Here is a 13036-nt window from a genome sequence, read left to right on the forward strand (position 1 = left end):
CCTTGGTTAAACGGTTTTATGTTTTCACAATGACTTTTTTGAAGGTTAAACATGTATTAATGTTTTATAGATCATCCAGTGTTAAAACAATTTTGGGTTGTCAGCTTTGACATGTATGTCCTGCAGGTTTACCTCTTTATTTTTTAGGGTGACCCCTCCAATGAAAAGTTCTTTTGAAAAAGGACTATTAATTTACTAACCTATTAATGCCTAATCAGAACTCAGAGCTTATTATGAAGTTATTATTATGAAAACATATTACCTTTTATCATTGGCTTAATAACATTTGTAACTTCAAATTTGATGGAATATTAAATATTTGTATGATCCCCAAAAAATACAATTAACATCATATTTTAATATGCCATACCATTTCTTAACTTTCAAATAATTCTAAGCGTGGCATGTTTGGCTTAACTATCAACAATAAAACAGTACAATAAATTGTATTTGACATTAAACTCTTTAAAGCATTAAGAAATTGCGAACAAATTCAGAAGACAGGGCACTCATCAACGTCAAGAAATAGGTACTACAAAATAACATTTCACCAATAGGTGGCACTGCAGCAACATGATACATTTACAGTACACACCACAATAATAGTCCCATTCAGGATTTAGATATTCTTCTAAAATAACGTGATGGAGATCAGATCCTTAAATGTCTGACAGTAAGAAAAATGTTAAATCTATGAATAAAAGAACCCAATAAAAACATACCAATTCAGTTTAAGATATTATTCTAAAAGCAGGCATTAGGCAAATAAAAGGAGGCTTGAGAAGACCCTTCAGCACTGGAAATGGACTTAATTCAAAGTCAGAGCTAAAAACAACATGTCAGGCTAGTAAATGTACAGTATAATGGTTCTTGAGGTTGGAATAGGTCAGAAATCTGAGTAAGATATTCCAAGAGATTTCCTAAGATACAAAGTAAAGTGTAAAGTGGCAATTTCTTCCAGAAGTTATAAAACCTTATTGCTTAGTTAAAACAATACAGGTCCTATAAGCCCCATAGTGAGCGTGGAATCGCCACAGAGTTTTTGCTGTGCACCGCTAGATGGTCATTTATTCATACATTTTCAAAATGCATACAGTAGTCTATACTGTATGCAGGCTTAAACCATTGTTGAATTAAACATACTTTTTTTTCTTTACATATTATATGATATAACAAATAGTTTGCACAAGGAAGATGCAATAGGGGGTCCAATGGTTAGTCTCTCAACAATGTATCGCACTTTCAGCACTCATACAGCAGAGGGTGGTACAGCTCTTTTCAGAGAGTAAGACAGATATCACTTTAAAAACAGACCTGTGTCACATGTTGAATTAATGACATCACTTTATTACTTTAATATAAACATATCAAGTAGGATTTTTCCATGCTTGGTTAACACTGCTTTCAAAAAATTTAAATCAACAAATTCACCTAAATAATTTTTGTGTTGTCCATATACTTCAATGCAGGGGCAGGTTATTTATAACATCTTTATTTACACTGGGTAATATTTGTGTAAAAAATATACAGCACAGGAACTACATGATGATTGGAAAATGCTTAGTATCTATTGTGTAACTGATCAGAAAAAAATAATAATACCACAAATACGACATTAGCTGAAAATAAGTGAAAAACTACTGTTTAACCTGTATTCTTCCAATTGGAGGTCTGCTCCACCCGTGGGAATCAAAGTGGTGCCTGCTGTAAGTACGTTATAACTGTCAGACCCTATCACATCAACTATCATCAAGCATTATATTACACAGACATATATTAACACCTTCGTAGTTCAAGCAATGTCCACACACACATACGCACGCACAGATGCACACACACACACGCACGCACGCACACAGGGAAACACACACAAATAAAAATGGTAATGTGCACGGGACAGTGCTGACACTGGCACACGCCAACAGAAAAATCTTGGCCTGGCTAATGGAGTAAGGGAACCAGCGCTCCTAGTGATGTCAACAGGCCAACACACACAAACTCCTCCAACCACCCCTTCTCTTGCTCTCTCAGTGGGGAATGACTTTCTTTCATTTAATTTCTTTTCCTTTGACACCTTCCTGCCAGAAGACACTGAACACGATACTAGTTTTTCTCTAAAATTGTCTCAGCTTCCAGATCCTCCAAATCAGTACTGCAGACATTGCTGAACAAATGTGATCAAGCACCGAATGCATGTGTGGAATACATGCTGACCATTAAAACAGAAACAGGAAATTACATCATCACTGGTTATGCTCGATGATTGTCTATGATGCCCGGGCGGAGAAGGGCGGGGGGGAGCAGAGGCAGTGTGTTTAAGTGTGTGTATATGTGGAGGGTTGGGGAGGGCAGCGTGGTCACAGGTGACTGTCATGTTTAATAATGATTATCACCACGCACCTGCGCCCCCACGCTAATTAACTGGACGCATATGCAAATGAGTCCAGGGATTTAAAAAAAACAACAGCTCGTGGAGTGGCAATGAGCGGTTGTTCAGCTGCTGGATTTGATTAGGGTAATGAACGGTCAGCAATGGAGGCAACGGTAGTGGTAAAAGGAGGAGAGATAAAGGAAAAAGAGGATATTAGGGTGAGAGGAGAGGAAAGAAGATGTATTAGAAAGAGAGGGAGGAGGAGGAGAGAGAGATATCACCGAGGTAACATAATGGGTTGGTGGACGAGTGGCCTGTTGACTGAGGGAATAAGAGGAGGGATGGAGGAGGAGGGTTGTGTTTGTGTGTTTTAGTGTAACCAATCCAGGGCCACAAAGTCTTACAGCATGTAAGAAAGCATACGGATTTCACAGCGTAAACATTCAAATTGTTCCATTATTGATTGTTTCTGAGAGCAGTTGTCATTTGTATTTGCACACACTGACAGATGTGTTTCCTCCCATGTTGCATTGTAACCCAGACACTCTTTGCTTTAGCTTCACCTGACTGAGGAGTGTGAAGAAAGAGAGACAGAAAAAGAAGAGGGCGCGTCTTTGAAACATGTTCATTTATTCCGAATGCATTCCCAACACGCATTCTATATCTCCATACTGTGATCCGGGCCGTGCATGCATATACAGCTACCTCTAACAAAGCAAATTGCGGTTCATTCAACTCGATGGCCCCAATCTCAGTCGGGGAGGCAGGCTCGTCACTCACACAGATAAGGGTGAATTAGGGTCTCGCTCTGGGTTTTACATTTCAATTTAGCCTCCGGCTTCAGAGCCATTAAGGGCCTAATCTAAAGCTCAGTCCGCAGGGTTCTCCTTTGCTACCAATCGCAATATTGTTTTATTAACTTTCCAGTATGCCAGAATGAAACTCCAACAGATTCATTACTTCGCATTAAGTTCATATTAGGGTTATTTGTGATAGGAAGACCTCTTATTTAAGGATGTGCAAGTAGTCAATGTGTTTGAAATGCAGTGTTGCTGTATAACCAGCTGGTTCATTTGGGCAAGCAGAACAGAGCGTGTGAGTGTAATTGCAAGTTGATAATGTGCCTGGGCATGCAGAATGACCAAGACAGCTCTTGCCAACAAAGCGTGGCGGAGGGAGGGAACATTGTGCAGGTGCAAATCAAAAGGGAACTGTAACTTTTTTAAGATAACTCTCTGCAGATCAGGCAGTGTTGCAGATTGTGCATAATGCCAGCATACACTTTTAGCTTGACTTATGTTTACAGAATGTTTGAGGAAAAACTGTAAACATATTCAATAAAAGTTAATGAAAGAACTGTGACATGTGCCGATGGGATTCAATATGTGGTAACATGTTACACTTTGAAAAAGTTATTACAAATCACTTATTACTAGAGATGCACCGATTACAACTTTCTCGGACAATTCCGGTCACCGGTCAGACTATCGGTACATCTCTACTTATTACATTACTTTCACCTATAAACAACTCCCAAGCCTCTTACACCCACACATGACATCTTCAGTATATTTAACACATGTACAAACAGAAAACAGGACATTGTGGTTTGACAAGCAGCTAGCCCTGGAGCTATGAGCTAGCTTAATGTTAGCCCCGTGGCACTACAGAAGTCCAGTCCTCCAACGAAACCAGATCATGCTTAAATGCAGGCTTACCCTTGGCTAACATCGGCAAGCTGGTTGACGGTAGAAAACACACAACAAAAAGCCTAACTAAGAAAGCATAAAAGAGTATCTGGAGGCTAACCACCTTAGCAGGTCAGAGTTCAAATTGACCGGGTAGATGTGCTAGACCGGACAACAGAAAGAGCATGTTTCTTCACACTTTTTAGGACACTACCAGACTACAAACTAGGCTATAGTTCACAGCTTGTGATTGCTCTCAATATTTATTTATTACCTGCATCAGGTCTGTGAAGTCCTTTTTCAGGGCAGTGCGAAGCAAAGTCCAAGTAATGTAACGGGCATAGACCAAAAACAGCGTTCATTTAAACAACGCAGGGGGCTGCGTTGGTAGGGGCGGTAGTTGAAGCTACCGGTGAGACAATGAAATATGATTCAGGAAGTCCAGTTGGAGTAACAGATTAATATGTTAAAAGCTTTATGAGATGCCAAAACACAGCACAGCGGTTTGTAATGCTCACAGACAGGATTTTACAACTCTGGAAAGTTTTCATGTCGGCAACTATTTTATCTTTTATCATGACAGTTGCGAGGTAATCAGTTAAAATACAGCGTTATAATTATAAAGAAATATACCTGGAATGCTTACTTGCATGTATTTGATTGGCCAATGCAGCACCTTGTTGGTTGAAGTTGTGTTGTTTTAGTTAGTAACTGTAATATGATTACTGAAGTTCAAATTGTAATTCTTTACATGAGCGTTACTTAGGGTGACCAGGCGTCCCGGTTTGAGTCGCGTATCCCATCCTGACAAAAGCTGTCGAGAAAATGTCGCTGTTTACGCCCACCATTATACAATTGTCCCGGTTGTCAGCGATTATGTCCATAATAATTTGACTTTGGGTTTGAGTTTTCAGTGGTTATGAGGAGTAATATGAGAGAGAAATTTGGTGATCGCTGATTGTTGTTTAGGTACATTCAACCACGTTAAGCTTTTTCATGTTAGGACTTATAAAGCCCATGAGAACCGTGGAGAGTCAACCAACAGCTGCTCCGCTGCTCTACTTAAAATGTGAAGCAGAAACGCTTAATGTCAGATAACGTCCATAATAATTCGACTTTGGGTTCGATTTTTAGACAGTTTTCAGTGGTTATGAGGAGCAATATGAGAGAGATTTTTTTTACAGTACATTAAAGCGTAACTTTCGCCAAATTACAACCTAGGGAGTTTTTGTGAATGTACCTGAGTCAAACTTTAGTTTAAAAGCATATTTACTTTTAAGATTTACCGTTTTTTCGGTCAAATGGCCTTTTGAATGGGGCACTTTTATGCTAGCTTCAAAATAGCTATTTTTAAAACACGAAGAAGGCTCGACATAACATTAAACTAGTAAACAAGTATCACCAGGGGCTCTACACCTTAACGAAAGCATTGACAACATTGTTTGTGTACCCAGAGTTTACTAAAAAGAAAGGTTTTAAATTAGGTATTCGCTAAGAGGATCAGAAAAACAATTTTTTAAGTTGTGGCGCTTTTATTCTTTATGTATGTATGTATTTGTTGTATTTGGTTGGAGGTTAATGTTTGTTAACATGTTTGTATGTATACTCGGTTCTTACAATTCTATTTTGATTTAATGGACAGTATGGACGCTATTCTAAGGGGTGGAGGACTGTGAAATGTGATTTATGTTGTTAAAATAATAAAAACAAACTTTGAACTGAAAAGAAAGGTTTTGAACAACTCCATGTAGCTCTTGTTGATTCCGGCCGCTACCACCTCAGCAATCAAAACGAGTCGATAGCCGAATGCGAATGAACGGACTCCATATGAGGCTCCTTTTTCAACTACAAGGTCAATATTGTTTTTCAATAACGACAAAACAAGAAATAATCTGTGCATTTATATGGAAATAAGCTTTAGGAGCTTTCCATCTTTACTCTCCTCCCTGTTATGTTGCATTTGGAAATCGATTGTTTTTGACTGAAATGGCTGCGGTCGGAAACAACAAGAGCTATGGTGAGTTGAAAATATGGTAAATCTTAAAAGTGGCGATTCCGTCCTAAATATGCTTTTAAACAAAAGTTTGACTCGGGTACATTCACAAAAAGACCCTAGGTTTCATTTTGGCGAGAGTTACGCTCTATACCACGTTAAGCTTTTTAACGTTAAGCGTTTTAGCAGGGACGTCGTTAGGCCTGTTTTAGGGGGGCTAAAACTACCCCAAAATGTTCCTAAGCCCCCCCAAATAAAAAGTAATATATATATTTTTTTCTCTTTTTTTTTTTTTTACAGTGCACTCTGTATCACTCACTACTTTGAATCAATCGTCCTTCACCATTCATCTGTGTCGTCGTGCACTGCAGTCAGTCTGTTTTATTTATATTTCACGAACTGTCAGCTGGTGGAAAAGGCAGAGACGGAGGCTCAACGAGCCCGCGTCACGTAACGGTATGTGGACGAGCAAGGTAGAGAGGGACTGAAGAGAGAGAGCGCCTGGCGGCATTAAAACAAAGCAGGAAATCCGAGAAATAAAACGTTGTTTTCGCCGATTTATCACACGAAATGCAACTGTAGCAAGCATCTCACTATCGCTAACATTATCCAAATTCATATTTCGAAACAACAAATAATATATCCAGCTACAAAAAAAACGGAAATTCGAAAGTTAAACAGAAATACAAAGAGTCGATGGCTATGAAGATGATAGACTACACCGTCCCGTCTCGTCTCGTTGGTGTCTTTCTTTGGTCTGAACTTGCTACTGCACACAGAGTGAGTGATAGGCTACAGAGTGAAATTGTAAGTTGTTGTTAATGACTTTTACTTGCTTAACTTTAGCTACGTTTACTTGAGGTAAAGATAAAGAGATGTTTTAGCTGACTATGGTAAACAATAGTCTAGCTAGAGTGAAATACAAAAAATACTTAATTAACCTAGTTAGTTATCCGAAGTTCTCTATTCTTTGCCATTAATATAGCATGCTATCTCTATAGTAGGCTATTAACAGTCCCCACAGAATGTTGTCACTGAAAACTAAATGTTATAGTGTCACTGTTAATGCTATTGTACTGTTATATCCTTCAATTTATTGAGCAGATGGATACTGGACGATATTTTGAGAGAGAGAGAGAGAGACACAGAGAGAGAGAAACAGGAGTTTGGCAGGGCAGTTGATTCTGAGGGAATTGGCTTGATTGAGGTAAGTTATGTTAGTAGTCTGCAGCAATGGTTCTCAAAGTGGGGTCCAGGGGGCCTTGAGGGGGTCCCCAGCAAAAAGTGAAATAACTTATTTTCACTATAATTCCATCCATAATTAACACAATGTTTCATAGATTCATTCATAGACTTTCTGTAATAAAACATCTAAAAGCAAAACTCTATCAAATGGGGACCCCTGGACAAAATCTAATCAAATGGCTGTTTGTGGTCTAATTGGCATTTCAGTTTAGGGGTCCTTGATGTCTAAAAGTTTGAGAACCACTGGTCTACAGGGCGAAGAAAATGTGAGGTGTTTTGTTTTCTTCCTAAACAGGCATTTGTTGGCAGGTCTAGGCACTAAGGCATAGCCTAAACTAAATTATTTTATGATATTTATTATATATGCTATATTCTGACCAACTTAACTTTCTACATTATGTTATACAGTATGTAGATTTTGTAGGCTAGGCTCTACATGAACATACATACATATCAGTCCCTCCAGGAATTTGCGATGTTGCGATTGCAACAATACATACAAATTCAACCAATCACCTTGGTTTTTATTTTTAAAGTATAGTATACACAAAAAAAATCTATTTATTTTGCAATTTTCAGTCTCTCACAACTTCATTGCAGCAAAAATATAAGTACGTTCCCCCCATGCAGCTTTGATGCAGCTTTGAAGTATCTAAAAGCTAACATTAGAATAACATTTGTAAGTAAGATTTTACAAGGTAAAGTTTTGCATAGCCTGGGAGCTAAGCCCCAGCTAAGTCTTTCAATCCTAGTGACGTCCCTGCGTTTTAGAATGTCCCTTTCCACCTTAAAGGCGCTCCTTGTCACACGGACCAATTTTGCTGACACCTGTGCACAATTTCACAGTGCACAGTGCACAGTTCAAAGTAGGCTTTCAGCCAACAAATTGATTCTTGAGAAAATTCACTCCTCTAACAAATAAACGGAATGCATGTTTCCAATAAGGAAGCTATCTGCTCTATCAAATGAGATTACATTTGTGTGTGTTGTTGGTTAGAATAACACTGGTAACACTTTGCAGTAAGGGCATATGAATTATCATGAATTCATGCATGATTTAATTAATTGATGTATGTATTATTATGCATTATGTAATTAACGATTTATGTATTACTGCATTCCTTAATCTCCCATGAATCATCAGGAACTGACGTTCATGACCTCATACATGAACAACACAAATAAAGCATTAGGTATGTGGGCACATCGTTATGAATTATGATTTATTAAGCATGGTCATGATTATTTATTTTTTTGCAAACAAATGTGATCATCACTGCACAAATTCTGATTTGAACACAACTTGTGCATAATGATGTACCCACCTTACCTAATGCTTTAGTTGATGTGTTGTTCGTGCATGAGGTCATGAATGAGAGGCTATGAACTCATGTCAATTCCTGATGATGCATAAGATATAAAGGAATGAAGTAATGCAGAAATCATGAATTCATAATGTACCCTTACTGTAAAGTGTTACCATAACTTTATTTCAAGCCTGTGGCAGCAGTTCCAAATAATTTGTTTAGTGCCATGCAATGAAAAATACATTTTCACAAAGTTTTTCATAAGTTCAGTGGGTGCATTTTCCAAAAGAATGCTTTAATTCTGAAAAATAAAGTTGGTCCCACACGAAACTCACTCAATGTTTTTTAATATTATTTCTTAGATATGTAGGCTACATAGCAAGAAAATGAATATTAACTGAGATACCCAATTATGTTGTGAGCAATAGGCCTATGTGTGCTGTTGGCAAAATTGTGTGTAATCTGTTTGTGTCTATGTCTGACCTTGGCTGGCACATGTTCACGTTAAAAAGTGAACTCACATGGGCAAGTTACTGAAAATTAGTAATTAGTTACAGTTACTAGTTACTTCTTTTAAATGAATTACTTTACCAATGACTGTTTATCAAAAGTAATTAGTTACTAGGGAAAGTAACTTTTAAGTTACTTTTATGTCTGCTTTTTAAATGTAAATATGAACAGTACTGAACAGTCAAACACAATAAAGATAATTTTTAGACCTATTTATTGTAATAAATAGGGCAACAGGCCTTCAAATCAAGCAGGAGACATGTTGTAAACCCTCAAATTTTTTTTTTAGCTCGACCTGCATTTTAGCTTATTCTCTCTCTAAATAGCTAGAAAACGTCTTCCTGCCCATTTGCCCCGAGCCTCCATTTGTCACTGTTATTTTGCTTATTAGTTGCCTGAAGGCAACTGACTCGACAGTTGACAGAGGATGCATGTCATCGACAACATACCTAGGAATACATTTATTCAGCTCTGCCTGGCTTATCGGCTGCACTGCAGTCCATGTAAAATCTAGCTTTGGTTGTTTGCATGGGGTGGCGCCTTCAGCATCCGTAGGGCTGGGGTCTTTTGCCACTAGCTTTGTCGAAGCATGTTGCTTCAACAGGTGCTTCATAAGATTTGAATTGCTACTCTTAGATGTGGATAGGTTCTTTACACCTGCACATAATTGACAACTCACCACTACATTTTTGTCTTTAATTTCGACGAGCAAAAAGTAATAATAATACACTTCCAGGAGAGAAAGCTCATTCTATCCGCACTATCGGCCATGCTGTGGTTTAATGCTCATTGTTCAATTGGTGTATCATTGCGCCACCATGATAAGGTCCTGCGATGTTAGATCAGAAGCTCTGTCTTCTTGTCTGCAAGCGTTCATTTTTCACAAACGAGAGTAACGCGAGTAACAAACTCATTTAAATTTCAGTAATTGTAATTGCGTTATTTGATTAAAAAAAATATTTAGTTACATGCTCGTGACCGCTAAAAGTAGTGGAATTACAGTAATGCGTTACTTTGTAGCACGTTACTCCCAACACTGGTTACAAAGTAATGCCTTATAACACAACACTGGTTAAACATCACACAATATTACCCATGATGCTGCTAGCCACCGATCAGTGAAGGAAAAGGTGAAACTTCTTGCCTGGAAACTCGCTATGATGTTCTGGTTTCCTAACCTACCACCGTGGCCTCATCTCATCTCTCCTGTCTGTAGCTGTTACTATTCATCTACAAATTGCCATAACTACACCCACATATACACCTACAGGTCAACCCCCCCATCTTTTTCATGCACAGGTTGTGTCAGTTTGCCCCACTCTGGGGCTTTTGGTGTGGCCTGTGATCATGAGCCCAGCGAGCAACAGGGGCCGTGGGGGATGCTTGCCAACAACAGAAATTCTGTGTGTCTGTGTCTGTGTGTGTGTGTGTGTGTGTGTGTGTGTGAGAGAGAGAGAGAGAGAGAGAGAGAGAGAGAGAGAGAGAAAAAGAGAGAGAGAAATAGGGGGGAACATGTGGTAGTAATCTGGGTGTTTTACGGTCTGGCTCTGGTGGTGAAAGTGTTGGGCAGGGGCTACGAGCGGTCTGGATCGTGTCAGAAGCCGCCGGAGTCAGGTTACCCTGACAGACCAGACTGGGAGAGAGTACAGTGGGGGAGAAAGGGAGGGGAGAGAGGTAGAGAGAGAGTTGAGGGGATAAACAAGGGAGTGAGGGATGGGACTGGAAACTAAGAGAGTGAGGTGGTGGACTTGCGAGAGCCAACCCTCTGACTTATTCTGTCCTCCCTCTGGACATTTTTATTAATCTCGGTGTGTATATGTGTGTTTATGTGCAGTGCCTCTGTGTGTGTGTGAGTAAGTGTGTGTGTGTGTGTGTGTGTGTGTGTGTGTGTGTGTGAACCCAGGCCAGAGGGCTCCAAAAGACAACCACTTGAACTAGCCCCAGCTGAGAAAACAAATGGCCTTGGCTCTGTCTCTCCCCTCTCTTCTCTTCTTCTCCCCTCATCCAATTTTCATCTCTTTTTTTTCTCAACGATGGGCATTTAATCAAGTAAGGGAGCTAATCAAAGCCAGAGAAAGGCTCCTGAACCCTCAGCTATCTCCTCCTTAATCCTAAAGCTCTGCTTCTCATTTGCCATTGACCTAGAGGACCAGACTTGTCCACTGAACAGGGACATAGGGTGTGTGTGTGTGTGTGTGTGTGTGTGTGTGTGTGTATGTGTGTGTCTGTGTGGTGTATATCCATATTCTAAGGCATAGTAAAATGAAATGTCAACAAACCTCTTCAACTGTAGTGTATAAAACATGCAGAGGATGAGATTAATAGGGTTCAGGAATGAGGGAGGAGAGGGGAGAAGGAAAGAAGAGAGAGAAGGAGATGAGCAGGGAGGATGTAGGAGTCACACAGGGTCACAGGGGTTGAGGTGATAAGTCGCCTGCTGGGGAATTAATAGGGAGCAGATGGCGCTACCTTTACTTAATGTAGGGGTGTGGATACAAGGGGAGAGATCTATCAGTCTGTATGAGAGTGGAGTCTGCCGATGGCTGGCGGGCCGACTCCCCCACCTGAGGAGGATTTAGCACATTCCTGCCTCACTGTGAACTGGGAGGTGTCTGTGGAACGGCAGAAGTTTGCTGTCAGAGAGGGGGATTTAAAATAATAAAATGTCTTTTTTTTTCTTGCATGATGAAATGAGCTGAGAGTTCCTGAAGGTGAAGAGGTTTGCTGTTGTCACTTTGAATCCCCAAGATCCTCTGTTGATGAATAGTAAAATTATGTTTTCCAGTTTTAATCCAGTTTTTAAGCTTCTATGTTGTTTTTTCTTACTATCATACTACCTAAAGTCAGGTTATATCTCAGTCTGATAAAGATAATTAAACTCTGAACAATCAGGGCTCTTTCATCCTTCTGAGGGAATCGATTCAAACTAAATTGGTTTCTACAGTAGTAGGTACAGTGTATAAATAATCCACTTTTTAATATCAGAGAACTCTAAGCTTTAAATGCCACCTGTTATCCCCCTAGTCCATACCGGAACAGAAAATGGTTTGCCCCATAATAATAGTAACATTTTAACCAATTTAAAACAGCAATTTCTGGACACAAAAAGCAATATTTTATGACCAGTACAACTGACTATTGTCTTCCTCAACCTGACCCAGTCCCAGTTATTTCTATGGATACAGCAAAGGAACCAGTGGGATCTGAGTGGGCCTATCACTCTTATCACTTTAGTGATAATGGCCATCACATAAAAGATGACCCAGTGAACTCCACAAATGCCAGAGTGGCCCAATTAGCCACTATGCATTTCATACAATTTGCAAAGGGCAAATGTTCCCAAGCTGTAATTATGTACTCACATTGCCCACCTTGGATGACCTGCCAACCAGTCTTGACGTCCGTCCGTTGTAGGGGTCACCATGACAGTGCTGGCAAAAACACAGAGAAAAATGAGCTGCAGGGTCTATCATTGTGTCTGTAATTGGTCGAGTTGCGCTTCTTACCTAGTAGCGAATACATAATGGATAGTGCTGATTGCACTGTGAGATGGACAAGGAAATGTCACAAATGTGGGGGATGGATGAGTGGGATGCTGTTGGTTATGTCTTCAGTTTAACAGTGCTGCCTCTTTCATCAGCATCGATTAGTGATGACATAGAACAAAATGTTATTTTATGGCTATTGCAAGACCATTAACGCCTTTGATTTGCTCCTGGATGCAAAGGTCTGCTCCGGACCTGACCATTATACTGACGGAAATAACCTTCATCTCTAGGATGATGAGCTTACAACATCATGCAGTTCAGGGTCGACCTGCTGCCAAGTACTCACAAACAAGCTTGGAGTTTGTCTGGCCAGAGGCTATAAGCAACATTGCTCCGAGGGCCACTGAGGCTCACAAACCCCTCTGCCATGAAAA

Source organism: Perca flavescens, chromosome 2 (genome assembly GCF_004354835.1).
Source record: "Perca flavescens isolate YP-PL-M2 chromosome 2, PFLA_1.0, whole genome shotgun sequence".
NCBI classification, from domain to species: domain Eukaryota; kingdom Metazoa; phylum Chordata; class Actinopteri; order Perciformes; family Percidae; genus Perca; species Perca flavescens.